Consider the following 27,853-nt stretch of genomic DNA (forward strand, 5'->3'; position numbering starts at 1 on the left):
GGCTGGCTGGGAGGTAGCTAATCTGGTGGTTGGTTTCCAGGAGAACATGGCCCAGTTAGCTATTTAAATCCTACAAGGATGATGTAAGCCAGTGGGGCCGAAAGGGTGAGGAGAAAGGCGACAGGGAAGGAGAAATCTTGTCAGGCTGCATTATTTACAATGAGCTGGCTGAGGCTAAGCGGAGACTGACAGACCCGCCACCTGTGCACTGAGCTGGGCTCCCAGCACCTCCCTGCTGCCTCCCCCACCCTTGGGAGAGAGGATTGTTCAGCACTTCATCTGGTGCTCAGTTGGTGGGGTTAGGAGATGATTTAATTTATACACATACACGTTACGTGTATTTCCTGGCAGAGCAGGTCTCTACTTAGAAAAGCACACAAAACCTGCTCTGCTCTGTGAAGTCCTGGAGTGCCCTAGGAAAGCTGCGGGCTGTCTCTCCAACACTAGTGAGAAAATCACCCTTGTTCCCTCCTCTGGAAGTCTGTGGTCTCAATAACGGCAGCGAAACTTTACAGAGGAGCGCAGAGCTTGGAGGCTGTGTCACAGCACCAGCAAATGATCTGGCTCAGGAAATAGTGCTACACACACTTGAAAAATGCAAGATGAGCTTGACACCACATTGGCACAGGATACACGACAGGAAGTGGCATGGTGAGTGGTGATAACGGTCCCTGTGGCCAGGCCAAGAGCAGGTCTCACACCCCAGCCGTGGTCCCTGCTGCAGGAGGAGGCTTAGTGCACTGAGCAGAGAGCTTGTGGCTCTGCGGGGTGAGGGTAGAAATCTGGCTGTGCTTCTGGGGGGCACGGGAAGGGGGCGCAGGCCAGGAGGTAGGAAGGGGAGGCCCTTGAGGACATTATCTTAGCAGCTAAGACTCAACAGGGCACCCTGGCGCACAGAAAGCACTAGGGGAAATTTTCGGGTTTGTTTGCTTTTGGAGCTGCTCAGACCTATTTCCCAGAGGGCCTGCTGTGGACAGAGCTGGCTTTAGGAGAAGAGAGCATGCACCATTTGTCCTTTGTGTCTCTTGGGGAGGGGCATGCAGTGCCACATACACAGGTGCTCAGTGGGAATTAGCCGGAGAGGACAGCGCTGATTACTGTTAATGACAGGGTAAGTTAATAAAGCCGTGGGCCTGTCTCCCAGCAAATCCGCCCTGTGCAATGGAACCTGCTGCTGATCTGCTTAGGAGGTGGCTCTTCTTTCAGCTGGCTGCAGGCTCTGTGGCAGTAAGAGTTTTTCTTTACAGTGTCTCGATCCTGCATTGTGATGTTGATTAGAAATCCATTTTTATTTGCACTCGTAAACAACCTGGGCATGTGAAAAGGAGCTTTTCCACCCTGAGTGTTTCTCTGTGGCACCTCCTATGGCAAGAGCTTCCCTTTGTGCATTAGCAAGTTCCTGGCACTGTGGTATTATTCCGGGCTTCAGCCCCACACTGCTCTCATGGCTCTGTTCCCAAAGATTAACGACCATGCAATCCAGTAACTTTTGCCTTGGAAACAAGAGGAGAAAACTTGATGATAATACGGATTTAAAGCAATTATTTACTTGGTTTGTTTTACTCTTGAAAAAAAAATCTTCTTTTAAGGAGCATGAAGGGAACAGTTAATAACTATTTGCCATGTTGTTTCCTTAATGTTATTATTGCTGCTGTAATTTTAAGGAGCGCAGGAAAGCAGAACGATTCATACTCCTTTGATCAAGTTCCACATGAATTCTTCCGAGGTCACCAGATTATTTAAAAGATACAAAAAGACAAATGCAGGCAAGAAAAGGACTGAAAAGGTGCAAATCAAGGAACAGTATCTCATCTTTCTTGAGCATTTTGAGTACAGAAAAATAAAATATCTTTATCTCTAGTTAGGTCTGATTCCTGCTTTAACATCTAGTGAAGGAAACAGCCATATATACAATTTATTCCAAGACAAGGCACATCGTAATGGGGCTAGTACTGTGGCAGTGCTAAAAAAGTGGGGTTCATTCAGAGGGTGAAGCCTCTGGCAGATCTGAGGGAGTGTTTCACGCACAACTCTGTGGCTTTACATGCATATTCTCGGTCTGAGCAAGAGTGCCAAAGAGGTGGCCTGAAAAAGGAGATTACTTAGCAATGTGAGGAGAATTCCTACTGATAGGGTTAAAAAGCATACATGCACAGTAGTTAAGCTTTTAAGCTGTAAAGACAGGCCAAGTTAAAATCCCAGCTCAGTGTCTCCTGTGGGTTGTGTCATTGTTGAATACTGTCCTTCCCTGGGGGAAGGTTGTTCTTTGCTGTTCATTAATACCAGGGTAGTCATGGGACCGGCTATGGTTAAGGCGATGGGAACAGAAATGATACATGTCCCGTTCAAGTAGACACTGTGAGAGCCACCGTTTGCCTCTTCCGTGGTACCCTTTCCCTGTTTTCTGATGATCACCAGAGTCCTGGACACAGGATGTTCCTTCAGCTTGAGAGACGATTGGAGCAGAGCCAAGCTGACTCACGGTCAGCATGACTTACTAACATAACTAAGCACTAACCTTTGTTTGACAGTCACTGAGATTTCCGATGCTGTTGCCAGAGTCCAACTCTGGTGGACACGTTACAAGCTATGGGATCTGATTCGATCACATTAAACCTCAGTTTCCTTGTCTATAAAACAAAGATAATACTTAACTCAGACAATCACTGTGAGGTTAAAAAATAGTTAATTTCAAAGCACACAACGTAAAGGATGTAGTCCACACTAATAATTCAGTAAACATTGGCTGTCTTTCATATGCATGGAAAAATGTCTAGAAGAATATACACTAACCTATAAACAGAAGTTCTCTCTTGAATATGAGATTATAGGTGACTTTCATTTCCTATGCTATTCATATCTTTAATCAAATTTTTGATAAGGAACATACTATCTTATTAATCTTAAAAGTAGTTTATTTCCAATTTGAAAAATAAATAACAAGTGCTCTTTATCTTTTTCTATCACAATGCCTGTTTGCACCGGAGATGGCTCCCTGAATGGAGATGGGTGCTTTGCAAGGTTCGAGGGATGGATCAGGACGGGAAGCCCACCCATCTAACCACAGTGAGGTCGGTCAGCTTCTCATCTGGATGGCCAAGTGCACGGTAGGCGGTGTCCAACTATTTCTAAGATGAGAAATAAAGGATTGTTACCTGAGGTATACACTCCCATGATACATTTATCAAATGGCTACAAACATAAATCTAGAGTTCAGAAATATAGATGTGAGGTTTATCCAAATAGAGACCATCGATCAAATCTGTGCGTACAGGACAGTAACATGGTTCACTCTTGTTCCCGTGAGCCCCTCTCCCCACATTTCCTTGAGTCCAAGAATTTTTTAACAATAGTTACTCCACAGTTTTAACTGACACCTACCAAGTGCCAGGTACTAATGGTAGAGAACTGAACTATAAAATCAAATATCTCTGCCTTGAAGCAATTTATAGTTTAGGAAGACAGGCAGATAATAAGTAGAAAAGACACAAAGTGCATGCTGTCTTGATAAAAAGAAAACTAAAGCAGTGGAAAGGGGAAGAGAATGTTGGGAGAGCAAATCAGGGAGGCCTTGCTGAGGATGTGACAGTGGAGCACAGAAGCTCAGCCAGCACAGGATACCTCCGAATGCGGGTAGAATGATCCAGATAGGTGGGACAGAAAGGGTGGAGGCCTCGAAATGCAAAGAGGCCTTTATTTAGAGGAAAAACCAAGAAGGGCAGCATGACTGGAGCAGAATGAGAACACGGGCAAGAGGCAGAAGAGTTCAGAGAAGTAACAAGGGCTGGTCATGGAGGGGAAGTGGACGGAGGCCCATTAGCGGCTACCAAGAGAGCGTCACCTTTCATGCTGAGTGATACTATTATTGCGAGATGGGAGATGGGTGGTGTGGGCTGCTGTGTTGGCAGTGGAAGAAGAGGTCAGATACTAGATATATCATATAAGTGCAAAACAAATGCTCACAGGTTTGTCGTGGCACGTGAACTAAAGAGAGGTGTCAAAGGTAACTCTGGGGTTTGGGGCCCTAGCAACAGGGAGTGGGGAGTTCCCAGGGAGGAAGACTTCAGGTGCAGCAGCAGTGGGTGGAAGGGTGGGGGTTCAGGTTTAGATACTGCAACGTTGTGATGCCCTTAGACAGCCAAGTGCAGTTGCCGAGGAGGAAGCTGGATAAGTGAGCCCACCTCCAAGCCCATTGCAGCTTGGAGGAGCAGTTCAGGCTGGACCTTGAGGTTCCCAATCCTTAAGTAGATTAAGTTACAAAAAGTGATGTCACTCAAAGAGTAAGTGCAGGGGGGAAGGAGTCTGGGGTTGGAGCCCCGGGGCCCCCAACATTTAGAGCAAAGGAGTGAAAGATCCACGGCAGTGGAGAATGAATGGCTGGCCAGCAAGGACGGGAAACAGGGTTAACTAGAGCGCCAAACATCAGTGAAGGAAGTTCTGCGGAAAAGGGCTTGTCACCCCTGGGCCATGTGAGATGGGGACTGTGACTGCCCATTGGATTGAGGCAGGGAGAGGCCACTGGTATCTAGAAAACAGTAGAGTGGGTGGAAAAGACCGACTGGCTGGGATTCCAAAGAGAACATAAACAGGGGAATTGGTGACTGAAAGGGTTTTGGCCCAGACAGGACACTGTAGCCAGGAAAGCCACAACCGGAAGCAGGAAGCCCCTATCTCCCCTGCCCCTAGGAAGTTACCTGTGACGCCATCTTCCCACCCCTGGAAATTTACATATGGCGCCAAACCTAGGACCAATGGGCTACCAGTACATCCCTAATGCCTGCCTTAGGTTCTACCTCAAACCGAGGCTATTTACATGCCCCCATGCCATGTGTCCGCCAGGGAGATCCCTGGACGCCAGCGGTGGGGGTACTGGTCATCTCTCTCCGTGTTCTCAGAATGAAGGCCGCTTTTTATTTTATACTTCTCATCTTTTGGAAATATTTTTCATCTTTTGGAAATAATCCTAGCAGTGACAAGTTTAAACAACCCATTTGGAAGAGTTTTGCTGCAGAAGAGACTGGGAAAGTTTAACGGTAGCCAGAGAGAAACATGAGTCAAACCAGGTATTTTTTTCTTTCTCTTTTCTTGTTTTTAGATGGAATACATCCCAGTGGTCTATCTGCCGATGGGAAGACCATAGTAGAGACAGACAAATTGATGATGCAGGTGAAATAGAATTTTTGGTGCTAGGAACCTGGGTAGGTGAAAGGAAATAAGATTATATTACACAGATGGAGAATGTGGCCTTAACTGAGGTCTCACCTCATAGTTTAGAGAACTAGAAGAAGAAATCAGGGACCAGATATGGATGCAGGCATGTTGGCAGGTACATATAGGTAGTATGGGTGTCTGTTTTTAACTAATGTCTATCTTTTTCTTTTAGGAAGCAAGACCACCAGTTGAAAGAGAGGATAGGCAAAAGGGTATAAAATTTGAGAATGGTGGAAAGTTATGAATCAGCAACCCAGGAGAGGAAGAAGGTGGGTGATCTACAGCAGTGACGGTGAACCTTTTAGAGATTTCAGTGATAACAAACAGCCTGCTGCTGCACCCGTGCCATAGGTTCGCCATCACTGGTCTAGAGAGTGCCAGGTCAACCAAAGACCCCCACGTTCAGTGGCTACAAAACCTGGTTGAAATAACAGCAGGGTTGTGGGGATTCAGTTTCGGTATGAGTAAGGAGGAGGATTTAATCACACAGGAGTGGATGAGGCAAATTAAAAGGGAGAGGAAGACTTGGGGTCAAGAGATGTCGGTGGAGCATGGAGTTAGGAAAGAATTGTGAAGGAAAGCTGGCATATGACAGTGAAGGTATTCCACCTTCACTGACTTGACTGACTTTGAGATCTGCCTGGGGATTGGTGGAGAATGCTTGTGTCATGGAAGTGTGATCTTGGGAACCACAATGGTCCCCTCACCCCTTCCTCTCTGGTTGCTGTGAACTAGCTTTGCTTCGCCACCCTCTTCCAGCATGATGTTCTTGTCTTGGAGCCTTTTGACCCTGCACTGAATTTCTTGCAACTGTGAGTTTAATCAAGGTTCTCTTCCTCTAAGTTGCGTGCTTCAGGGATTGTGTTCCAGGATGGGAAAACTGACTAATGCAAAATAATTTGTGCTGGGAGTGGGCTCCTTGCTGTGACAGTGCTGGACTATATGGATTAGAAGCCTTTGGAACTGGTGTATGGGAGGAGTTTAGGAAAGTTTGGAGATGCAGGACAGAGAATCCCTAGAATGCTGTAAGCAGAGCCTGATGAGTGACTTTGATCAGATTTCAGAAAATGAGGATGTTGACAAGGATGAAGATATTAAAAGCCAGGTTTATGAAGTTTCTGTGGAGAATAAAGATATGCTGGCAGTTGGACTAGAGTCTATGTGTCTCATATTCTGGTAGAAAATTTGTCTACACTTTGCCCATGTCCTGGGACTATGCTGAATACTGGGTTTTAAGAGCAATGGACTAATTATTCTGATGGAGGAAATTCCAAAGCAGCCCAGTGTTCTGGATGTGACATTGGTACTGGTGAATGCTTTGAACCAAATTTATGCTAAGAATGAAGCAGGTGGAGTGCAGAGCAGAAAAAATTGAACAATTAAATATTGGCCCAGAAGGAACTATATATTAAGTTGGGGACAAAGGGTAAGGCTGCTAAATATTAGTGCCATTAAAAAGAAACCAAGTGCTTTGTATAAGGACAAAAAGAAAGTTACCTTCAGGGCATCTCACAAATCAATAAAACCCCACCCACTGGTTTAATAGTGGTGTAGCCATGGTTCAAGAGTCTGTAGTCTGGCTCTTGCTACTGCTCACAGCAGACCTTGGCATTATTCACTCATACTGGTTTTACTTGCATGCAGAATGCAAGAGTTGGAGGATCAGGGATGCTTTCACCCAGATTTCAAAGAAAGACCTGGGAGGCCAGGCAAGGAGCCTCCAAGAGGGCTGTGAATGAAGCCAAAGGTGCAGTGAAGACCTCAAGAGGCTGAAGATTTTGGGAATGTGGAATGCCTACCGAGGGAAGCTTCGGTCTATGAGTGGAGCCAGCCCAATAGCTAGAGCATCTGTGCTGCAACTGGCAAAGCCGTAGGGTGGGGCCACCAAGGCCTTTAGAATTCACATTTCACCACCATGTTTTCCAGGTGCCAATTATGGAACTGTGGGACTTCAAGTTTGCCCTGATGAGCTTTGGTCTTGCTTTGGTCTGATAACTTTCTATCTCTTTATTCTTATCTTTTGGAATGGGAATGTTATTATGCTTTGGGGTTACATCATTTGATTTTACTGTTACAGACGTTTATAGCTAAGAGTTTGCCTTGAGTCTTAGAACAGACTTTGACTTGAACATTTGAAAAATGCTGGATTCTTGAGACTTTGGGAGGGGATTTGTTGCATATTGCATAAGTATGTAGGAAAGTTGTGTCATGTTAGGCAGAACTATGACTTTGGGTGTGTGATTAAGTCTGGTTTAAGGAGATATGTTTGGGTACGAAGTTGACAAGAGATATGATGTGATGGTTGTGGTGAAATGTCAACTTGATTGGTTTTGAGATCTTCTCAGAGGGATGGTGGAAAACACTAGTGGGTATATTTGGTATTGTTCAAGTGTGTCCTTGGGCACTAAATCTGATTCCCTCAGTCCTCTATCTCTGGCACTGTCCCCTGCTATTTCCTGGGCTACCACGAACTAAGGAGTTTTGCTTTGCTATGCCTTGAAACCTGCTAAACTTGTGCTGAACTCCAAAACCTTGAGTTTAATTAAAACTTTCCCCTTTTTAGTTGTGTCTCAGCAACAGGAAAGATGATGCTATAAGGAGTCACTTATTATGAGAAAGGAAAGAAAAATGAATTCATTAGTTTTCTACAGTTGCATAGCACAACTTCTCTAAACTTGGCAGATTAAAACAACATGTATTTATTATTTGTCTTAGTTACTTTATGATCGTCGCTGAGACAAAATACCTGATGCTCACGTTGGGAAAGGAAAGGTTTATTTCTTACAGTTTTTGGAGGTTTCAGTCCACACTCAGTTGGCTCCAAGGCAGGCGGGCATGGCTGGACCGCAGTTCATGGCAGCCATTGACAGCAAGCTCAAACCAGCAAAGAGAAAGACACACCTTCTTCCTGCCATTACATTACATCCTGGCTCCACCCCCTATGTGGGTGGAGCACTGACACCATCAATCCAAGCACTATACAATGAACCATCACAAATGAACAATGCAAACTCATGAGGCCTGGGGGACACAAACATAAACCATGACATTATTTGACAGTCTCTGAGGGTCGGGAGTCTGGGCTTCTCCTTCTCTCTCTCATAAGGCTGCAGTTGAGAAGTTTCCAGGCCTCAAGTCTCATCTGCAGCTCAACCGGGGAAGAGTCCACTTCTAAGCACACTGGGGTCAGCAGGATTCAGTCCATTGTGGGTTATCAGACTAAGGGCCTTATTTCTTTGCTGCTCCTAGCTACTGTTTGTACCTAGATCTTTGCCATGGAGGCTTCTCTCTTTGGTGGGATATTTCATCAAGGCCAGAAAAGGAGGAAATGGATGGTCTGCTAGCGAAAAGGAAATCCCAACCTTATGTGAGGTTTTTTTCCCCATTTCCCCCTCCCCTGTATTAAGTTTCTATTACTGTAATAAGTATCACTGGTAAATCAACTTGTGAAGTGAAAAGGTTGATTTTTGGCTCAAAATTTTGGAGGTCCCAGTCCATGGTGGCCCCATTAGTTTTTGGCCAATAGGAAATGTGTAGTCAATCAAAAAGCCACTTGCCTCATGGCTGGAATGCAAAGGCTAGAGTAAAAGATGCCAGGGTCCCCAATCCCCTCTGAGGGTAAACCCTCAATGAACTAAAACTTTGAATGATATTTCACTCCCAGTGGGGAGGACTGCGAAACGGATTCTTTTTCTGTGAAGCCAGAACTCCTCCATCATCTCTCCATCACTGGAGGCTGCAGGTCTCCCCTCTTAAATGTTGACTGAACTCCCAACAGGATCATGATATGGGGACAAGTCATGTTATGTTGTGAGAAGCAAGTGACAGGTTCCTACACACACTCCGCGGAGAAGGACCCACAAGGATGCACATGACAGTAGACAAAGATAGATGAGAGCCACTTTAGATTCTGCATGCCACAAAGAAAATGGATGAATTTACTGGTTTTGGGTAGAAAGACAGACAAGTGAGAGGACAAAACACAGAAGATGGTCCGACTCCTAATAATAAAGGAGATGAAGGTCATCTCTTCAGGAAGTAAGGGCCTTAGTAGGTAGCACAGGAAAGGAAATGGATGAGAGGTCACCCAGGACAAAGTAGGTTTCTGAACAGCACTATGCTGTCAGCCTTCACAGATTAGAAAGTGTGAATTTGCTGTAGGGCCAATTATTGGGAATGTGATTTGCTCCAGTAACAGACAATGCCCTGGTTTTGGTCACAGAACAAATGAGGGAGAGAGCGACTCGAGTTAGGTGACGGGTAATAAATGATAGGTCAGGGTCGAGAATATCTATGGTGCTGATTTTAAAAAATCCAAGCGACGGAGTCAATTTTCTGCTTTCATCCTTGCACTTTGCTGGCAAGTCTGAGTGTTCCGACTGGGCCTGTTTCTGGGGGTACCGAGGTCCCTGTGACACAGTCAGGTGCTGGCGGAGCTTCTGGGTGGTCCTGCTGGGAGGACTGAGAAACAGATCCATTTTCTGGGGAGCCAGATCTCCTATATCATCACCCACCACTGGGGGCCTCCAGACCTCCCCTCTACTTGCGAGCACTTCCTGGAGCTTCCTTGGGCTCTGTCCGTCCTCTCCCAGATCTGTGTCCTCTCCTGTGGCCACCAGCTCTGTCCTGCTCCTCAGCCACAGCATCTGTCAGGCTCCTTTTGGTGCTGAGTCCCTTTCCAGATACAGCTTATTCACCAGGCAATACACTGTCCCGTGGTTCACAAACAGGTTAAACCTGTGAAAATGCTAATGGCATTAATTTTGTTCCATTTGTTAAGAAATTGGATTCTCAGTTTCCAGGATGAACTACGGTCTTTTTACTGACCATGCTGCTGCTTGAGTCCTTTCCTTTCATCATCGAGTGGGGCTGGACCAACAAGAGGAAGCCATCCAGGGGCTTTTAAAAGTCATTGTGTCCATCTTCCATCCTTCCTTGAAAATAATAACCCTCTGTGAGATAATTTTGAGAGGAGCCCATAAGCCCATGACTGCATGTTACTCTATTTTATTTAAAGCTTAGTGTCAATGTAAATGTTTCTTTCTTTAGAAAATTCTTAGAGAAAGATCGTTATTTCCCACATGAGGAGAGTTGCAAAGGGGTCTCATTTATTTTGGCACGCAGACCACCAACCCACTATGAGCCCAGAAAGCTTGTTCCATAAGCATTCATGGAGCTGAACTGAAACAAGCTGGCCCAAAAGTGAGCCTTTAGCAAGTAAGAGTCATCCCTGAATGACCCCTGAATGATGTCAAATAATAGAAAACCAGAAGAAGTCCAGGTACGGCCAGTAGGACACCCACACATCAATATGTGGCGTCATGCTTCTATGTGGATTCCTTTACAGTCTTCCTTTAAAAATACAGGCTCAGAAACTATTTTTAAGAAAAAAAAAAAAACACATTGGGTTGAAACTTTGGGTTTAAATGGAGGCAAACATAGTACAGAAAACAGCAATTACCCATATTCCCACTGTCTTGGTTACTTTATGCTCATCGCTGAGACAAAATACCTGATGCTCAAGTTGGGAAAGGAAAGGTTTATTTCTTACAGTTTTTGAAGGTTTCAGTCCACAACTCAGTTGGCTCCCAGCAGGCAGGCATGGCTGGGCTGCCTTTTATGGTGGCTGCAAACAGCAAGCTCAGACCAGCAAAGAGCAAGACACGCCTTCTTTCTGCCATTACATCACATCTTGGCTCCACCCCTTTGTGGGTGGAGCACTGACATCATCAATCCAAGCACTAGACAATGAACCAATCACAAATACACAATTCAAACTCATGAGGCCTGGGGGCCACAGACATAAGCCATGACACCCACCATATAGAATTCAATTCTATTAACCTTTGGACAATTTTGCTTGTAACTTTTTGTTCAGTGATCTATCTTCAGAAGCTACAGTAGTGCAGTTATGTACTGGAAAACATGAACTCTGTCAGTGTGAATGTACACATGTCTATGCAGTAAATCATGTGTGATTCATTTGCCCTCTCAGAGCCTCTCTGTTGGAAGTTGCTGTGCTATAACCCACTGTGGCACTAGTGGAGTCATGAAGCCAAGATTTTACATGGTAATTAACAGATCTACTCTCCAATAATATGTTTTTGTAGCATGTAAACTGTAAGTAATGCCTAGACACAGTGAAAAACAAATCCTAACGCGACCCTGTGGCCTTTAAGTCTGGTTTTTCCTTCCAGAGACAACCAGCATTGCCAATTCTGGTGAATGTTCCCAGAAATATTATTTGCATACAGAAACACACATTTTCTATTTTTCTACACAGATGGCAGCATATGATATATCTTGTTTTGTCCCTAAGCCTAGTTTTGGACATTTTGAAAGTGCTTCTTAACAGTAAGCTTTCCGAATGTGCAGATTAGTGATTGAAGCCAGCCTTCTCTACCCTTGGCTTAGACAATTAACTTGGGGTAATCAGATGATTCCTTCCATTAGGTGGATGGGTCTCTTCAAATCACAAATTCCTATGTCACTGCTAGCCAGTTTGTTCTTGCTCACTGTAGTTGAACTTCTTTAAAAATCTGCAAGAAAACTGTATTTTTGGTAGCTAAAGTAGAATCATTCAGAACACAACACAACTAAACAGGAAAATTTGGGGCTCAGCTTAAAATACAGCTGGGCAAGCCCACACTTAGTTGCTGGAATAGTCAGCTGGGATAGCTAAATTTAGTCTGAGCCTTAAATATGGCCAGTTCTGATGTCCACAGCATCCATGCAGAGAACTCTGCCCCCGCTCCCATATTGGTAGACAAGAAAGGACAGTGTTCACCTAAAAGGCTGACTCTGTGCAAACAACCTCATCAATGCAACGCTTGACTTATAGCTGATCAATAGGCAAACATTATGACTTGTTAGGAATATGCAGAGCCCAGGGTCTGGAATAATGCCAAGCAGTGGAAAAGGCTAAATAAATTTGTAATGTTAATTTTTAATTTTGATTTTTCTTTTTAAAAGGCCAGAAGTGGAGGTGCCATCTTCCACCATGAGAAGATGGCAGAACTGGTCTCCTCCATTCAGCCTTCCTGGGAGGTGTCTGTGACCCTAGCTACTTAGAGGTGGGATGCATGGGGTAGATGTTGACCAGAGAAGGTCTTCTGTAACTGAACAGAGGAAGCCTCGGAAGCACCAGTATACTGCACTCAGGGCTGTGGGGTCCACAGTGCCACAGTTGGCTTCGACCCCAGCTTTGTGTGTGGTTTCAAGTCAGGACCTTAATTGCTGCCTAACGAGGAGAGTGATGTGCACCTCCTAGAGACAGATGCAGTGACAATAAATGAGACATTTTCTGCAAAGCTCATAGAGACCTGGTGAGTAAAAGAAAGCAATAGCCTTTGCTTGCAAAGTAAGTGGCTGTAAGATTGCACCCTAAGACTTCTCATCTCGAATCAGGGAGGTCCAGAGCTGGCCTGACATGTGTGAGGCAGCCCTGATCCAATCTCTACCAAGCAAACCGGAATTCTCACTTGGCGTGACCTTACCACCGTGTGGCATCCTGCACTGACGTGTACCCCAGTTTTACTTTGTCTGACTCTATTCATTAGAGTTCAATGGTTGAAATGCCACTCTCTGTTTTGTAGAAGCACGGCTAAATGTGCCAAGAAGGTGAGAATGGTTGGTAAATAAATGAGGCAATTTCAGTGCCTCCCTCAGGAGAATGGTGAAGAAAGTTGCAGCCAGATATTCTTGTTTCTCCTGTGACCCTGTCAGAAAGAAGAGATGGGCTGGGGGCCTGGAGGCAGGGGCATGGGAGCTGCACAACTGGACTGACACTAGGACAGTCTAGGCCCCGCGTGAGATACTGAGGAACTCTGTTGGTTTATAAATAGGTTAATTTACATAATTTACATAACCAAAAAATGAAGGGAGGGTGCGTCATGTGACCCATGGTTTCCTTCCTTGGACCAGAGCACCCCAGGCATAGCTTGTTCTGTTGTGGACCCACTGAAGGTGAGTGGGGTAACTCCCCACTTGGGATAGTGTGCTTGGGGGTCCCCCTGTATCACAGGCTGCCTGCTCTCCACCCCGCTTCCCTCTCTTCTGTTGGCTCATCTCAGGGAACCTCCAGACCTTCAGCCACCTTACCATCAGCTGGAGGGGAGGGTGAAGCAGCCAGCCTATTTCCCATGAGAGCCTTCTGTCTTACTTGTGTCTTCTGTCATTAACAGGAAGGAAAGGCATTTGTCCTCATTAAAAGAGTTTTGAGCCACAGGACAGAGAGATGAGGATATTCCATCCTCTGGCTATCAGCGTGGGTTTGTAAGTGTTCCTAGAATAATCACAGCCCCCCCCACCTTGTTTTGAAAGCCTATATTGTTGCTGTTACAGTGTTTTTGTTATTTGTCTCTTTTTTTCTTATTTCTCTTGTATTTTTGTTTTTCCCTCTAATACAGAAAGGATAGATGTACTTGTGTAGTCATATACATGCCTAGAATTTCTCCTAAAAAGTTTACAAGAATTGATTTTATTATGTGTGACGGTATGAACAGCTATTTTGAAGAAAATGAGACGCTACACTAGCCATTGATGCTTTGGAGTCCTATAATGCTTTTGTTCTTTTGTTTTGATTGGTTTTATTCTGTTGTGTTTTATTTGACTTTATTATATGTCATATAGTGTGGATGACTGTTTTGAAGAAAATGAGACATTATAGTAACCATTGTTCAGTTCCTATTATCTTGTTTTGAAGTCCTGTAATGCTGTAAGTCTTTTGTTTGGATTGGTTTTAGTCTGTTTCTATTATTTGATTTCAATATGCGTGAAAATATGACCAGCTGCTTTGAAGAAAACAAGAGACATTATGGTAGCCACTGGTGATTTCCTGTTGTCTTGTTTTGAAGTCCTGTGTTGCTTGCATTGTTCTGTTCTGATATGCTTTGTTTTGTTTTGTTTTATGCTCAATAAAATAAAATATCTCAGGACTGTGTGGTGACCTTAAGACAGTTAGAGAAACAGAAGCGAGGAACCCAGCGACTTGAAGGTTCTTTGCTTCTTCCAAAGAGGACAGCCAGCAGGAAGGGGGCTCGTACTGGAGGAGCACTGCGAGGAGGACTCCTTCCTTGTTGATTCTTTATATTTCTTTTCTAACCTACAGATACAACCGTCTCCTCCCCTCACAAAAACAGAGTCATCTCTCTCCAGTCTTCTTAGCTTAGTGCTCGTGTTGCCTGTTTTTGCACCGAGACCCCTCGATACATATCACACAAGTAACATTTAGATCGCATTTAATTATTTCTTAGTACCGAACGTCCTGGTCTTATTTCCTATTCTTTACTTCTCCTCCATCGCTATGTTATTTTTATGTTTACTAATGAAATACCTGCCAAGGAAACGTGTCACTTAAAACCATCCTTTTGTTAACAGAGATATTCGTTTATAGAAAACCCACAGCGGGAATTTGAGGGACATAAAATATAGAATCACTAATAACAGCAAAAGCTTTGACTTTGTGAATAAGAATTCAAAAGAGAATTAGAAACATACTGTTCCTTAACTTTTGACTCTGGAGAAGTGGAGGGAATGGTTTAATTTAAGAGCTGTTCCTAACAGGGAATTGGGTAGTGTCAGAAAAGCTGTAAGTCAGAGGGAAAATTCAGTAAAAGAAAAGGCAACCCATTGTGTAACAATACTATTAAAATGTCAGCACCCTTCTTGGAGGTGGACCCAGGCCATCTCAATGAAAGCAACGAGGTTAAAACGTCACGCTGGTTAGCTGAGGGGAACTGCACTCCCAAACATGCTGTTCAACTTCTGGTTACTTCTGTGATTCCAGCTATTTATGGGCCTCAGGGAATCACAACAGATCCATGACATTCTCAGCCTGTAGGAGTGTAAGCTGGGCTTACATGTTTCATTCTACTTCTTTAAAACAAAAATCTTTATGGTTTGCCATGAAGCACCTCAAATCCTAATCTGGAACTAGCTAGTATGTAAATAAAAATTTTTAAATGTCTGCTATCGGATTAAACATACCATTCTGCACTGCAAAGCCCTCAGCTGCTCCTCCTCGGGGTAAACTTGAGACAGCTCGGCTGGGACTGAAGGGTCACCAACCACATGACATGCTCTCTCATATTTTTCCCACATGAATATGACAACCTCCTCAAATGCTTCTAAGAAGCCTCCGACCATCTCAGCCCCCAAACCAGACCGTCTTCTCTTCTGCCTTTTTGTCCTCATGATGCTACTCACACTTAATCTCGAAATATTTGCATTTGCTTGTCCCTGTCCACATGTTCCACCTTCCAGCCTCCACATTGTGGGCTGTGGGATGGCAAGCACTGGGGTTTCCCACCGTAGTAACCCCCAAAGTGCAGAGAATAATACCTTGGACATAGGTGGGACTTGGTAAACGTATGTTCACAAAAACCTCGCTAAGGATACATTGGAGAAATACATGTCTACACCATTCATGGAAGTTATTTGTACAAGTTCTTTGAGCTCTCAGGAACAGGATGTTCGCTATGTATCACATAAGTCTACTTTTCAAGTATTCAAGAATTACTTTTCAAGACAAAACCTCATTATTTTGGCAAACCAAAGAAACCTTGGCATGACTTTTCTGTAATTTTGACTCATTTTCTCTCATTTTAATCTTCATAAAATTAGAAGCTGGCTGACACAAATTAGAATCGAAAAAGGCAAGTTAAGCAAAAACAACAAAAGAGACTTAACTTTGAGATGTGCCAGGACCACTGTGTACGTTTAAAAATGCTTTTCCCATTTAAAAGCCAGGCTTATCCTTCACTTCATAACTCATTTGACAGAGGATCTGTCAAATGGTTGTACTTCTTTCCAAAGAAAGGTGCATCCTCAGGTTATTAAAAGACAATCTGAAGAAGCCTTATTTATGTCCCCCACCTTATTCCCCAAGGAGGTTCAGCTGGCTTTATACAAATACATCCGATCTATCAAACTAAAAGCAGACCAAGAGATGGAGCAAAGAGAAACCAAGAGTAATATCAAGACAAGGGCAGGCGGCGCAGTTGTGCAGACATGTGTGCCAGAAATTCTAACTTCTGAATTTCCTGAATCCAAGGTGAAGAAAGTTACGTAGTGGCTAGAAAGTTCACAGTGTCGAAAATCAAAACCTGGTGCCTGTATGCCACACCTCAATGGTTCCCTTAACCCAGGGTCTATCTGGTGCTCCACCTCTGGAGGTGCGGTGCCCATTTGTTCCTGAGTCAACTCGACACTCCTAGCTTTGTTAGACGGTCAGAAGGAGAAGACCTGTTCTCCATGGCATTTGTCACATGCACGGTTTTCAGCGGTGGTCATCATCACAAAGACCCTGAAGAGTCCAAAGTATAAAACAGTTTTTAACCGCTATCTTCCCTCTTTGTGTCTTCCAGAAACAGTGATATTATCTAGTGCCTAAAGCCCAATTTTTATCAAGTGCCCTGGCTCCGTAATTGCCCCGTTACCCAAAAACAACACCTTTCTCTCTCAGATGGCTGTTAGAGGAAGGCACATGTGTAAAATCATTACTGCCATCATGGCATGACTCATGGATATGCCCTGCGGAACAGACTTTATTTCTTACGAGTGGCTTCTTAACCCACTTAAAACTCTAATTAACTGTCTAGAGGATTGATTGATTAGTAGATTGTGTTAGAGAGTTTGAAACCATGGTACTTTCTCTGTCTCTCTTGAATATCTTCAGTGACTATCAAAAGCGAAAGATCTAGCTCCAAAATCATTGTGCTCAGGGAAAGTGAAACGTATCAGGGTCACTTAGGCCAGTTGCATCTCGGAGCCCTGATCTTTGTTTTTAAAAGGCAGGACATTGGGATGTGAAGGTAATTGACATATAGGGATACTTTCTCCTCCTCTGATCACTTCCCTCCCTCCTTCAAGCCTTTATCAAGAATAATAATTTGTCTTAAACTTGAAATCATGTGTCCTTAAAGTAGTTTTCTTTTCACCTTGCCCATAATTACTGATTTTTTTGTACTGTGGATAGCAACTCCTTATGTTATTTTTCCAAGACCACCTTATGCACAAATCTTTCCTACTGGGGTTGTTTCAGAGTTAAGATCAGCATATATATATATATATATGTGTGTATGTACTTTTTGTGCTGAAGCCAAAATTATGCCTCGCTTTGTAATATACACAGTTGGGTTCTAAATATAAGTACCTGGGTAAGTTTGAACTTCTCAACAAGAAATGTCCAACATTGTAAAAAACTTTTAAAAATAGTAATAATAGAGTACTTTGATTGGAGGCACACTCCCAAATATTAATTATGGTATCTGGAAAAAGGTTATAGAAGTGGTTGTATAAAGGCACTGAGAAATAACCCAAGCTGAAAAAGACCAGGTGGAAATTTACCAGGGCAAGATTCAATAGTTATCATCAGTTTTTTTGCTTTGCCAAATTCCAAGTTTGTATACATTGTAGAAATATCAGAAATTCACATCCTCGCTGAGTGGAGTCAGATGGCAGTTTGAGGAGCGGGAAGTGGAGACTTAACTAAAGAAGATCCAGAATGGTGAATGTCAAAGCTCTGACACAAAAGAAGAGGAATTAGGCTGACCATTGCATGAGGCAAGTGTTTTCGTACATATGGCCCAGATGCAAAAAACAGCAGCTGGAAACTGCTGTTTAAAAAACATCCTAGAGAAAATCAAAAGAGAAGGTGATCTAAATAGCTTTCACTGGACCAACAGCAGCTACCACATATTTAGTACATGACGGTTATATAAGAATGAAATTTACTTCATTTTATATGAGTGTAAAAGGTTATTTGCCAGGCCTCAGTGAATATAAAATAGGGCCCTGTGGTCATCTTTTTAAGAACAAATTTTTAAGTATAATTGTGTTTTTAAGAATACAACTTTAGACTGGGCGTGGTGGCTCACGCCTGTAATTCTAGCACTCAGGAGGCTGAGGCAGGAGGATCATTGCGAGTTCAAGACCAGCCTGGGGTACAAAGTGATCTCAAGGCCAGCCATGGTGGACTGTGGAGGGAGAGAATCAGTCCCCAGTGGGAGGAGATCCCCACTGGGAAACCATATCGTTTTCATTGTTTTGTTGGGTCAGGTTTTTATTTTCTTCTGTTTTGTTTATGTTAACTCTGATGGCATGAGCAGTTGAAAGATAGCAAGATACGTTATGGGAGCCAATATGGATTTACTACTGGCTTGTTCTGAAGTCCTTTATTGCATTCATTGTTTTGTTCTTATTGTTTCTATTCTGTTCTGCCCTATTTTTAATATGTCTGAAGGTGGTATCTGCACTATTTTGTAAACAACAAAGGCACTGTGGTAACTATTGTTGATTTCATAAGGTTTGGAAGTCCTGTATCACTTATTCTATTTTATTTTGATCGATTTTATTCTGTTTTATTTTCCTTGGTTTTATCCTCTTTAAAATAAAAAAAATTAAAAAGAATGCAATTTTAAAGAATAATTGTGTGTACTCTTTGTAGTAATTGTCTCTGAATGATGAAATGATAGATCTCATTTATTTCTCTGCATTGTCTAAATTTTAATTTTGGTTTGCTTTTTGTTTCCTACAAAGGAAGTTTGTATGTGGTTACCCCTTCAGGGTAAAGAAAGTTTATAATTCTAGTCATATTAACTATCTGATAAATTAATAAAAAAACCTTCAGAATAACAACAGAACCCAGAGCTCTCATTCTGAATTATTTACAATGTCCAGCTTCAATTTAATAATCACTAAATATGAAAAAAAACCAGAAAAATGTGACCCATACCTCAAGAGAAAAACTAAATTAATTCCAATGCTGAGAAGACCCCAATTATAAGAAATATGTTTAAGTACTAAAAGAAAAATATACATAAATAAAGGCGATGAAGCTTAACAGGAAAAAAAAAAACCCTATGAAAACAAAACAAGTGGAAATGCTTAAATAAAAAGCTGATTGAAACAATAAATTCCTTCAATGTACTTGACAGTAAATTGACTTTGGCAGATCCAGAAAGTTAAAGCAGAGGCTAAGTGAGATAAATAGATAGGAAACTGCACCCACATACCGGTTGTGGTTTGGATCTGACATACTGAGGTTCATGTATTGGCTTGGTCCCCAGCGCAGCCGTATTAGGGTTATGTCTTTGGGAGGTGGCTGGGTCATGAGGGCTCTGATCTCATTCTCATGAATGAATTAACCCATTTATGGACTCATCATTCAATGGGCCATTGGGAAGTGACAGGAATTTTAGGAGGTGGACCTTGCTGAAGGAAGTGTTGGAGGTGTGCTTGAAGGATGTATTTTGTCCTGGTCTCTTATTCTGAATTTTCACCCCTTTTCTCTGCTTTCTGGCCACCATGAGCCTGAGCAGCTTGGTCTTCCACATGCCTCCTGCCGCAACGTCTACCTCAGCAAAAGCCCATAAACAATTTATCCAAGGGACCGTGAACTGAATCCCCTGCAACTCTGAGCCAAAAAAGTCTTTCCTTTTAATTTATCTATGTCTAGGACTTTGTCATGGCAGTGAAAAGCTGACTCATTATATGCAAAGTGTACAGTTGCTAGGCATTTAGCTCAGCAGCTCAAGCGTCTGCCTAGCAAGCACAAGGTTATGAGTTCGATCCCCGGTAACAAACAAAACAAAACAACAACAAAACCTATACACTCAAGTTATCAAGAGTCCAAAGTAAAGTAATACATTTCATAGAAATGAGTAATTATGCAGATTACATCTTGTAATCAGAACCAACAGAGGCCAAGTGACAATAGACGAACATCTTAAAAGAACTGAAAGGGAAAAAAAGCCCTAAGCCCCATTTTCTGGTAAAGTTGATTAAATACTATATGAAATAATAATACTATCTTTATACAAAGTCCATGTAGAACAAAGCAATGCTTCATGTCTTCTGTGAGGACAGCATAACTTGGATACTAAAATTGGACAAAGGCATTAAAAGAACATTAAACACCAATATACATCAGGGGTTTTAAGCAATAATTCTGAACAAAAGGATACATCACAACAAAGGAGTTTTTATTCCAATTATGCCAAGTTAGTTTAATGTTCAAAAATTCAGCAAATAGGCAGATCAGGTGAGGGAAGAGAAAAGCCAGTCTGCTATTTCTGTGAGTCAGCAGAGGCCACGCTGGGCCTGGGAAGAGCACATCAAGGACCTAGTTTGCTCTTCCCATAAGCCCTGCAAACCAGGCAGGCCCAGAAAGCCAGACTGCCTTTCCCGAGAGCCAATCGGTGCGTGGGCTGAGAATCAAGACTCCCCAGCCCCCCATAAGCAACTGGCTGCTTCAGAGGACAGGCTGAGTTGATAGTAACTGAGTTACAAAAACAACTAAATGCTTGTGACATTTGATTGACTTTGCAGGCCTACGGCGGGTAGTCTAAGCATCTATTAGGAGCGTGACAGTATGCAATATGGCAAATATGGGGGATTTCCTTCTGTCTTATTTTTGAAATCCAGTATTATTCTCACTGTTTCGTTTTGTTCCAGTTTATTGTTTTGTTTTATTCGATGCTCTGTTTTGATTGGTTTTATTCTGTTTTGTTTTATTCAGTTTTACTATGTCTGAGGAAATGGACAACTATCGTGAAGATAGTAAGATACATTATGGGAGCCATTGCTGATGACTTATTGTCCTGTACTTTCTCTGCTTTGTTTTAAATGGCTTTATTCTGTTTTGTATTGTTGGGTTTTATTATCCTTAAAATTAAAAAAATTTTAAATTCAATAAATAAGCTAGGCACAGTGATTCATGCCTACACTCCCAGCACTCCGCGTGAGGCAGAATTGCAAGTTCAGCACAGGCTGGGCGATTGAGCAACTCAGCTAGACTCTGTCTCAAACAAAATTAACCTGATTTGAACCCCAGTATTGCTCTCCCCATCTTGTTCTGTCTGATTATACTATATTCTATTTTGTTTGATACTATCAAGTTTGAGGGTATAGGCAACCACTTTGAAGGCAATAAGATGTACTATGATGCCCATTATGGTTTGACTATTACCTTTTTTGAAGTCCTGTAAGGTCTCCAGTGTAGGTTTTATTGGTCTTGTTCTGTACTGTTTTGATCAATTCTATTATACCTGATGATATAGGCAACTCAATTTAAAAATAGCAAGAGGCACAATGGTACCCACTTTTGATCGCCTGGTATTCTATTTTTGCATCATGTGCTATGCACACCCTTCTGTTCTAAGTGACTCTGTTTTGCTTAGTTATGTTTGGTTTTATTCTCTTCAAAAAAAAAGTAATAAGAACTGTGGGAGTAATAAAACCCAAAAAGTATAATTGTTATTGTAAAAAAGAGAGGAAAGGAAGGTGGACTAAGGGATATAACCGCAGGTATGTTTGAGTGTGTAGGATGGAAAACCATATTACTGAGCTTTTGTTGGATCATTGAACGGAACTGTCTCCAATGTCGCTGTATGAATGTCTACTTTATATGCTTTAATTTTATAATTTGGGCAACTGTTTCTAGGAAGACAATATGTAACCTATTAACTAGTGATTTCTTACTGTATATTTTTTTCTTGAAATTCTGTATTTCTTGTATCCTTTTACTACTTTGGTTTTTTTTAATGTACTTTCTTTTTTCTCTTTAAATTAAAAAAAATAATAATAAAATGGCTGGGCATGTAGCTCAGCACGAGGTGCTGGGATTAATCCTAAGCATTACCAAAAGAGAAATCAACACATATGTTCCCCAAAGTAAGAGAGAAATTCAGGTAATAACAAGACACAGAAAAAGCATTTCACAGAATTAAGCGTCCATTCATAGTCCAAAAAAATCCTCCAAACTCTGAAAATTGGAAGATGACTTCTTCAATTTGATAAAGGGCAGCTATGAAAAATCCTATCACCAATACCATGTTCATTGTTGCAAACATGAATATTTTACTATAAAATTAGGGACCATCTTTCCTCCACTTCCGATCAGAATTACACTGGTAGTCTTAACTATTGCTATAATTGGAATAAGGTAAGAAATTGTTACAAGGCAAGAAAAAACTAAAAATATAAAGATTATAAAAGATGTAAACTGTCCCCATTTGCAGATATGATGGTTGATGTGGGAAAATCCAGGGAATCAGCAGTAAAAGCAGCAAAAATCTGAAACTCAAAAATAAGCAAGATCTTAAGATATGAAGTCGATAAAGATCATATTTCTATTACTAGCAGGAAATAATTAGAAAAAAATTAGAATCCAAAACAACTTCATTAATAATTAGCAACAAACCCTAAAATATTTAGGAAAAGTCTTAATGAAAGACTTCTATATGAATGCAAACCCTCGACACTGAACACTATAAAATACTGCTAAAGGAAATGAAGAACGTTCTAAATGAAGAGGGAGATGTATTCAGGTTATCCGTCAAATGACTTAATATTTTCAAGATGTGACTTCCCACATAGTCTAAAACATTTGTGGAAATACTTAAAAGATCTAAAATAGCCAAAACAGTAATAAATGAAAACAAAGGACTTAGCTACTGTGTAGGCTGAATAATGTTCCTCCAAAGATGTCCCAGTTCTAATGCCCAGAACCTATGACTAAATTGCTTTATATGACAAAACAAACAAAACAAAACAAAACAGATCTTGCCGTTGCTATAAGGATCCTAAGATAGAAAAACTTCCTGGGAAAATATTCTCTGCTACCTGGATGAGACAAATGTGATGGTCCTTGTTAGGGGAAATGGTAGAACTGGACCCAGAGACCATGATGGGAAACAGATTGGACCGATGTTGCCCCAGGCAAGGAGCAACGACAGCCTTCAAAAGCTGAAAAAGACAAGCAATCCATGATTTCTGGAGTTCTCAAAAGGAATTCATCCTGCCCTGGCACTCATCTCATACTTGTGATCTCTAGAACTTTCGGAGAATAAAGTTACGTTGCTTATGCTAATTTGTTTCAACAGGATGAGGAGATCACCTACTTAGTTATTTTTACTCATTGCTGAGACAAAATATCTGATGCCCAAAGTTGGGAAAGGAAAGGCTTATTTCTTACAGTTTTTGGAGGTTTCAGTCCATACTCAGCTGGCTCCAAGGCAGGGTGGCATGGCGGGGCTGCAGTTCATGGCGCTGCAAACAGCAAGGCAGAAACCAGCAAAAGAAAGAGACACACCTTCTTCCTGCCATAACATTGTATGCTGGCTCCACCCCTAGGTAGTTGTAGCACTGACACCATCAATCCAAGTGCTGGACAATGAACCAATCACAAATGCACAATGCAAGCACAAATGATCAACTTTACTAATCATCAATGAAATGTAGATTTAAAGAACAATGTAATATTGAAATACCCACAAGAATGGCTAAAATTTAAAAACTAAAGATAAATGTTAGCAAGGATGTGGAGTAACTTAAATTTTCATGTACTATACTGATATATAATGTTAAAGGTATATGTTGGGTTATAAAAAGGTTCAACCACTCTTGAAAATGGTTTGAAAGCGTCCACTACAATTGAGCGTAGAGCTAGACTTTAACCTAGCAATCTCATTCCCAGGTGTTTATCCAAGAACAATGAAAACTTATACCCATAAAAAGCCTTGTGCAAAACTGTTCACAACAGCCAAAAGCTGAAAGCAACTTAAATCCATTGACCAGAGACCAGATAAGGAAATTACAGTACAGGCAACCATCTGTATCCAGAGGTTCTGCATCCATGGAGGCAGCCAGCTACAAATCAAAAGTATTCAGCATAAAAATGCCTCTTTACTGAAAAAGTACTAGCTTTTTTCCGAGTCATTTTCTAAACAACATAGTATAACAACTACATAGTATTTATGGTTAGGTATTATATCAAGATGATTTAAGGTACATGGGCGGCTCTGCATGTTATACCCAAATACTATGCTTTTATGTATATAAAGGGTTGAAGCATCTGTGGATTTTGGTGCTCATGGTGAGTCTTGGAGCCTATCCCCAAAGATATAAATAATGACTATCCTTGCAATGGAATACTATTTCACAATAATAAGGAAAGAACTACTTTACAGCATGGATGAACTTCAGAAATATTCTGAGCACAAGAAGGCAACTCGAAAGAGTAAAATTGCTTATGTCAAATTCTAGAACAGTCAAAAATAATACAGTAAAAAAGTAAAAACAATGGCTTTCTCTGAATGGGGGATGAATAGGAGGAAGCATAAGGGACCTTTATGGAGAGATGGAAATGTTCGATATTGTGATGAGGTAGGGGTACCATGGGAGCATTTGTTTGTCAGAATTGTATGGTTAAGATTCACGCATCTTGTGCTCTCTTTGGCAGTGCCTATACTAAAATTGGAATGATACAGAGAAGATTAGCATGGCCCCTGTGCAAGGATGACATACAAACTGGTGAAGATTCATGCATCTTAATGGGAAGAAACTTTACCTAAAAGCTGTAAGCACAGATTGGTGTGTGTGTGTGTGTGTGTGTGTGTGTGTGTAAATATAGATCAGACAAGACCTAACAGAACAGCAATGATTGTTGAAGCTGGGTGTTGGATATATAGGGGCTCATTACACTTTCCTGGTTATTTTGTGCACATTGGGAATTTTCCATAATAAAAATTTAAAAATACGAAAGTTGATGCTGCATTCTTTTTGATATGGTTATTTTTTTCTACTACAATATTCACTGAACGTTCTATAATAAGGTTAGAAATGATAAATTAAGTGACTGGCACTATGAATCTGTGTCTTCGGTGGTTGGATAATTTTCACTTGTTTCAGGGTTCAAAAGGAGCAGCTGTGGAACCTCTCTAATGCAGTACCGGTACGGAGCTTCATAGCAAACATTTCTTCAAGAAATACACTGAAGAATGTTGGTTTCACCTGAAAATTCATGAGCCCTTATCTTAACACATTATATGAGAATAGATTTGATAAATTCAAAACACTAATTTTTTAAACATGCTGTACTTTTAGAAGTGGGTTATGTATGCTTTAACCACAATTGCAAAAAAAAAATAAGTAAATAAATCTTCCAAATGAAGGGATTATATGACTTTTTAAAAAAATTCCACTTCCTCAGTATTTATTTATTGATCTATTTTTGCCTTTGCATGTCATGGCATACTCATTATTACAGTTCCTAGAAATAAATATTTCAAATAATTGTCCTCAAATTCCCAACATGCAACAATCTGTGTTACAAATAGTTCCTGAAATTTATAAATGTAAATGATTCATGAATAGTTAGTTCATCTGTAAACATCTTTGAGTGGGTTGTTTAATTTGAGTAGCTTGTTTTAGGTTAGCCTATTTATTGCATAATTTAAAACCCCGATTTCAGTGGGAAGGAGACATCAAGAAGAAATAGGATGGATTTCATGTACAAAAGAACAACAAAAATCGTTTCAGGATAAATTCACTGAAACAACCCTTAGAGAAAGAGGTAGAATTATAAACTGAATTTTCATAAGGTTTTAATTTGGATCTTTTTCAAGTGTATAAGCTTCCACAGTAGAATGTCTCTGGCTGGATTACTGGAGGTTTTGAAATCTCTTTCCTGCAAACATGGTGATTTTAGCAACAAAGGAGATATCCCTTCAGGGCATCTTGGACCACCAGGCAGCTAAAACAACTTAGCAGTCCTGGTAAGTTGCAGGACCACCGTGGGGTTTTGTGGGATGAGTGGACCCTTGCCATTAATTTGTCTTTTCTTTTTTTCAGGGGGCAGCAGTGTTGGGGATGAAACCCAAGGCCTCATTCGTCCTGGGCAAGCACTCTTCACTGAGCTACGTCTCCGGATTCTCACCACTATGTTCTATCCTAACTTAGAGAACGTCAGATCAACTGTGCTTAGATCTTAAGCCTACACTTAACCACTCCACGGTGATGGGAAGTGTTTTGTTGTAGTCAGGATTTGCAAGGAAATAGATTTAATACAGGACACCTGATTTGTAGGATTATTTTATAATATTCACCAAAAAAATCAAATGCAAAATAATACAGGAGGTCTGTCCACACTCTAAAAAATCCAGCTGAGGGCTTGCTTCCCACGGCAACGTCCTGCATAAGTCCAGCTGAAGGCCTAGAATTCATGACAATTCTCAAGCAAGGTCTGTTCAAGCGGCCTTCCCCAGCCAGCACCATGATTAGTTCAGCTGGGAGACAAAAGCTGACCATTACTTACCCCGCTGCATGTCTCCAGGGTCTTCTTCAGCCTTCTCAGTGAGGGGCAGGTCTTTTCCATGATGGGGAAAGGACCTGCCGCCCAGGAACCAGGGTGCTGTTGCCGAGGGAGGATAGACTCGGGCCCCATGTCTGAGCAGGAAATCTGTTCAAAAGGGACTTTCTGCATATGGCCCCACTTTGGCCCCACTCTAGTTACATTGGTGTTGAAAATAAAGTTCCTGAGGCCCAAGGAAATGGCTGTGTCTTCAGTTTCCAAAACCATGGTACACGCAGTACACACAGCACAGGCAGTACAGAGTGAGGAGGTCACGATGCTTTTGGCTGTGAGCAACAGGAAAACCTCAACTGGCTCAAACAACACGGCGACGTCTTATTTCACATGAGACGCAATGCTCAGACAGGAGGGACTCGGGCTGGTCGATTTGGTGGTCAAGCAATGTTACCAAGGATTCAGATTAATTCCATCTTTCTGTTGTGCTGTTTGAAGCATACCAGTCACTAGAGGTTTCCCCAATTTCAGGTTTCAAGTCCCCCCATTCCATCACCCAGAGGCAGAAAAAGGTGTTACTGTGTCTTTGTGTCTCTTTTTAAGAACTAAGAAAAATTTCCAGGAAATTCCTCCATGGTGTGTCTTCATGACTCACTGGTCACAATTGGGTCTCATGCCATTTTGAGAGTTCCCATGAAGGGAATTTCCATGACTGACTTAATCAAGATTGCTGGGAAGAGGGGCGAGCTTTCCCAAAAGTGCATGGCCAAAAACAGTAAATCAGACAACTAGAAGGTTTTTTAAAATCAAATAGTAGATATTCATTGCATTTGTTGCTCTCCATAGTTAAGGAGTTTCCCACATAATCAGTCCTTCCCACCAAATATAGAAGCGGAACAGTTAGCAGGTATGTTTGGGGTCCAGGTGCCTCACATAGACCCCCCACCAATCATACATACATGGGCGAGACTTGAATTCAAAACCAAGAGGAATTAGGTGCCACTCTGAACCTACTGTTTGTTGAAGGTTAGAAAGCAAGGCAGAAAATGGGTGACATCCTCTATGCTGTCTGTAGGAAGCAGCAATACGTGTGGGTCTCTCCGGGAGCAGTTTAAGTGTCTCCCCAGTTTTGTGCCAGGAAGCCTCATTTGCCAGCTCTCTGGGGAATTCTAAGCTCCCTATATTCCTGAATAAATCCCTTTCCTGTTTAAACCAGCCCGCGTGGGTTCTGTTGCTCATTACCAGGAATTCTGCAAGGAAGAAGTAAAAAATCGTGGTCCGGTGGGGGAACTGTCCACTGCAGTAAAGGGTTAGAACAGAGGGGACACTGCAGAACATCAGAGGATGTGTTCCCTGTTGCGCACCCCTGTGTGCCACTTCTAGAGGACAAAATGGGAAGGGTGCCCTAGAAGCTGTTCTGTGCCGCCAAACTCAGTTTCCTGGTGGCTCAAGGACTTTTTCTGGAAGTCTGCCCTTCCTGAGCATTTTCCCCAAATGCAGCAGCCTGACATCCTCAGCACCCCTCCCCCAACACACACCCTGGGTAAATGCAAT

At 41.9% G+C, this 27,853-nt stretch overlaps 2 long non-coding RNA genes and 1 other non-coding gene across 4 annotated transcripts in view; 2 read left to right on the top strand and 1 right to left on the bottom strand.

The window, feature by feature from the left end:
• LOC106026813 (uncharacterized) lies at nt 1-26,544 on the top strand. 2 transcript variants are annotated; one of them, XR_010048990.1, is made up of 5 exons: nt 1-651; nt 2,988-3,107; nt 5,384-5,480; nt 24,455-24,571; nt 25,620-26,544. It is a non-coding gene; the product is annotated as an uncharacterized LOC106026813 (long non-coding RNA). The 2 variants fall into 2 exon arrangements; XR_001200390.3 differs by having other exon boundaries at nt 25,846-26,544.
• The window catches only part of LOC111755696 (uncharacterized), a 74,788-nt gene that overhangs the window by 33,405 nt on the left and 13,530 nt on the right, over nt 1-27,853 (bottom strand). The gene's annotated exons all lie outside the window — the stretch shown is intronic.
• On the top strand, nt 24,441-24,545 carry LOC111755703 (U6 spliceosomal RNA). The gene has a single exon (XR_002790251.1). It is a non-coding gene; the product is annotated as a U6 spliceosomal RNA (small nuclear RNA).

Source organism: Cavia porcellus, unplaced genomic scaffold, assembly GCF_034190915.1.
Source record: "Cavia porcellus strain 051 isolate PalLab524CR breed Dunkin Hartley unplaced genomic scaffold, mCavPor4.1 scaffold_7, whole genome shotgun sequence".
In the NCBI taxonomy this organism is placed as follows: domain Eukaryota; kingdom Metazoa; phylum Chordata; class Mammalia; order Rodentia; family Caviidae; genus Cavia; species Cavia porcellus.